Raw genomic sequence first — 4,414 nt, forward strand, 5'->3', positions numbered from 1 at the left:
ATGGGTTTGTCCTGATATAAGGCCATGCAAGGCTGTACATATGGAATTTCTTGCCACTTTCCCTCTTTTTTACAAGATAGAACTAATTGTAAGATAGGGGTATGGCTGACTGTTCCATTCATGGGCCAAGGTTGGCTGTCCTCCAGGCAATACTGTGGCCAGACAGTATTGCAGTGGAAAATAGCTTGTTCCTTTTTAGTTCTATGGTGGGAAGATCATCTGAATTTCGTAACAGGCAGCCCCATGTTTCATATGGCAACTCCACATTAGGCCTTAGCTCAAAGTCTGTGTAGGACGTTCCCATCACTGTCAAAGAATTGTTGCCCTTTCCGGCTGCTTTACTGCTAAAGTTCTGGTCACCTGACTCACTTGCCTTCATTTCCTCTGGTTTCTCATCACTTGGCACGCCATCATTTCCAGTCCCTCCAGTACCTTCATAATTGCCGGTGGAGAACTTCTGCAGCTCCTGGCGTGACCTAGGGCTGCAGCTACAGGCACAAGGCTCTTGTTCTCTAGGCCCTGGATTCGTTTTCCTGTCCCTTCTGTCTCCTTGGTGTATTTTCCCTGCAATTGTTCAACTCTATAATTCTCAGGGCGATGCTATGACTCTGGCCTTTGGATGAGGCTTTACCCCCTGGCATCAGAACAGATGCAGAGTAGCCTGCAGACCGTGGTTTCAAGGTGGCCTCAGAGGCCTGGATCTAATGGAGTGAAGGGGTGGGCCCAGCATTCTTAAGGACTTTCAGATCCTGCTTCGGTTTCTGCTCCAACATGGGTAAAACTTGCCTTTTAAACCCTTTAGTGTTGACATTAAAGCCTTCAGCCAATCTGAGAAATGACCAGGACTCTTCAAATGCCTGATGTAAAGATTGGATCTGCTTTATCACTTCCCACATCAGAATTCTGAGCAGGCCATCAGGCACCCCCATTTGCCTTCAAATTTTCTGGAACCAGATTGTTTTCTTCTGTCATTTCAGGGCACTAAGGATGAGAACTTATGGCAGAGGCCATGCGTGAAAACAGGGTGGGTGGTTGAAGAGCCTCAGGCTAAAGCCAGAGCACTCAGCCTTTCCCTTGTTAGAAATGGTCACCAGGTCATATCTGCAAGCTCAGTACTTGCTTGCACACCACCCCCAGAAACCTGACACCAAGAACAATAATGGCCCATGAGCATGCTGGACTCTTAACAGGTAATAAAATACGTCACTAATGAAGGGACCCGAGGTCATCACTAATGAAGGGACCTGAGGTATCTGGTACTCAGGTACCAGGGGCCCTTGAGCCCCTGACAATGGGTGAGAAGAAATGAAGGCTGCTGAAGATTAGGCAGCAGGATGCCTGGAATCAAGGGTCATGGACTTGGGTCCAGGGCATGAGGCCCGTTCCAGGCTGAGGGTCTGGGAAGGAAGTACATCCTCACCTCCTGAAGCTCCTGCTCCTCTGGCTCCCAATCAGAACTGGGGTTCAGCTCACAGCCAATAAGCCCTTTTCTTGCCATCCCCTGGGTCTTAAACCTAAGTGGGTGACAGCAGTGTGGACATATCTGCTCAGTGAGAGGATCAGAGTAACTGCCATGATGACAAAAACAACCCTCCTGCAGCCCCAAACCTGGCAGCACAGGCTCCTTTTAAGCTCCCCAAGTGTTAGAGCTCCCTAGCGGGAGTGCTTGCCAAATCCCAAGGTCAAGGGGTTACAGCCAGCTCCAGGATAGCTGGAAGGACCCAGAGAGGAAAAGTAAGTTGCCAGTCTTGAGAGTAGCTCTGTGAGTGGATGGAAATTAAGAGGTCTTGCTTGCTCATTTCAAGATAAAATGGCTCGCAAAGGCTTGGCTTTCTCCAGTCAGGATAGCGAGGGGTTTTTGCTTATCCTGTAAAGCTCCTGACTGGCTCACCAAGAAAGATGTTGCCAGAGCTCGCCTCTCGCTGGAGCCCTTTCCACACTTGACAACTCATTGCAAGAAGGAATTCAAGGATGAGATAAGCATATAAAAGCAAGTGACAAAATTTTATTGAAGAGAAATAAAGTATGTACTTGAAGGATGGGCATGGGCATGGTCAAGGGAAGGGCACGCAGGGCTGTTTGGCACATGGGTTTTTATTAGATCAAACTAAGGGAGGTGGGGTTTGAGATATTGGTATATCATGATTGGTTTGTAAACATGTAAATTAAGGATTGTAAATGAGCTACTGGGTTGGCTGTTTAGACATTCAAACTGAAGGTTGTAAGTTAGCCTATCAAGCCTCTGAACTAATGGGCAGGCTGTCTCCCACCCCCTGCGCTGGGCCCTGGAAGTGCCTCAGGGTCTGCGAGATGTTTTCCTATGTTTCCCTACCACACCCCGGTTTGCTGTGCAGGTGCCACGTTTTTGGAATTTCCTTGTGACTTACTCCAATGCTGGGTGGATGTAGCTAAGCATTGATAATAAGCGCCTGTTGCTTCAGCTGCCCCGGGAGTAACCACAGCTGGGAGAAACTGACTCAGGTTTCAGTTCCATCCAACATCAGCAGGAGCTGTGCTGTTTTGCCAAGGAGACAACCTCAGGTCATTTCATTCATTGCTACTCATCACTGTATAACTATATGGTGTACTCACTCTTCAGCTGTTGTAGATGAGAAAAGAATGTGGACTCATGTTGACAGGCTCAGAAGAATCATGGATGATGTACCTGCTGATGTTCCCAAACGTAAAAGCAACAGCTTGTGAGAGAGTAGGTTACATCTTGGGCTCATTGAAAACAGAGAAGAAGCGGCCCATCGGGGGTCTGGCTCCCAGGTTTCTGACCCAGGAACCTCAGTTTCCACTTAATAAACAGGCATAGAATTGTGAGGAAGAAGAAGCAAATTTCTGTCCACAACTTTGGGCAAAAGTGTGCAACACTCCACAAAGTACAGTTGACTAGCACCATGTCCGTCTCAGGGAAGAGGAATCTGGACAACAAAAATAAAACATTACACAACTCCACATCAGGAAATTTAACTACTGCTAATTGGCATTGATAAAGGCTGAAGGGAAATGTAGGAATTCAAAACACCAAAGACGAAAAATAGATGACAGGATTTTTGGGTGCTAGACTAGGTGCAAATCAGAACTCAAACACATCCAGATTAAATACCAACTCTCTTGATGAAATATATTCCCCCAAGGGAAGTTGAAAAAACCCTAGTCTATTGAAATAAGATTAGAGCTAACATTCAGTCTTTATAATGAGAGCTGCTGGTGCCTGCACCAACCACTCATGGACGCTGATTTGGGGCTATTATCGGGCTATTATTCCCCCCAAATCTCAGTATTCCTAACACTTATCTCAAGGTAACAATTTCCTCCCATTTTTTCTGGTGTTAGCCCAACCCATAATAAATTTACTTGACTGCTCTATAAATAGCATAGGAAGATTAAAGCAAGGAACTAATATTTCCTTCAGGTAATTGATGAAGAAATAGGCAAAGACATGTTGAGTGTTATTTTCCAAAGCATGTGTCAGACTTTTACTTCTGGCTAAGATGGAGCAGCTTGCACCAAACCAATTATTCTGCAAAGAACAAAGAGAGAAGCCAGATAAAATATATAAACAAACCAACAAAAGAATAAAGCAAAACAAATAACAACCAAAAACTCTAATTGAAGACGCTGGAGATTGACTGAGGTGACCAGGATTTGTGGATCAGTATCCAGAAGAGAAAAGAGGAGAAAAGAGAAGGGACCACAGGAGCCGAGCTCATTTCCTGAGCGCCGCCTTTCACCTTGGGAAAGTCCCAGTTTGGGGCCTGGAACCAGAAACTTTGAATCCACTGTGGGATAACATCCCATAGGCTGCAGCCCAAATAAGGAGAGGAGAGATGGGCGGGTTGGGCAGAGTAGCCAGGATCTGAGGATTCAGAGCCCGAGAGAAGGGAAGTGCAGCGATGAAAATTAGATACGCTGCATTTTCTCCTGGAGGCGTTTGCCAAATTCTTAAGCTATAAAGAACCAGAAGCCAAGCAGGAAGTCACAGAAAATCAGGGCACAGATTTTCACTTTCTAACATCAAGAGAAAAATCAGAATTCAGAACCTGACAGGAAAGAGAAGCCCCAGTAAACAGCGGAGCTCTGGGCTGGAACTCTGGAGGACTGCATCACTGATGAAGAACAAATCAGAAGTTACAAGTAGCTTTTCAAAATTTCAGCCTAGTCTTGAGTCGGCTTACTTGCTAAATGGCTGCACACCTGAGAATAGGGTAAGTCTCGCTCAAGGACGTTTTTAGCTCCCGTGAGAATCCTTTGAAGATCTTGTCAAACCATCGCTTCCTGGGCAAGATGCTGCAGAGAGTCCTGGGAGGAAAGGGAGGGGAAAATGTCCATTTCCAGAAACTCCCAGGTTATGCAGGGCTGCCAGCCTCTGCACTCCCTAGGGCAGCCCTGTGGAGCGTATGCTGGT

General features: G+C 46.4%; 1 pseudogene; it reads right to left on the reverse strand.

Annotated features, from left to right (window-relative positions):
* Positions 1–278: 278 nt before the first annotated feature.
* Positions 279–1,575, reverse strand: LOC143669011 (neugrin-like; annotated as a pseudogene).
* Between the last annotated feature and the right edge of the window lie 2,839 nt (positions 1,576–4,414).

Source organism: Tamandua tetradactyla, chromosome 25, assembly GCF_023851605.1.
Source record: "Tamandua tetradactyla isolate mTamTet1 chromosome 25, mTamTet1.pri, whole genome shotgun sequence".
NCBI classification, from domain to species: Eukaryota; Metazoa; Chordata; class Mammalia; order Pilosa; family Myrmecophagidae; genus Tamandua; species Tamandua tetradactyla.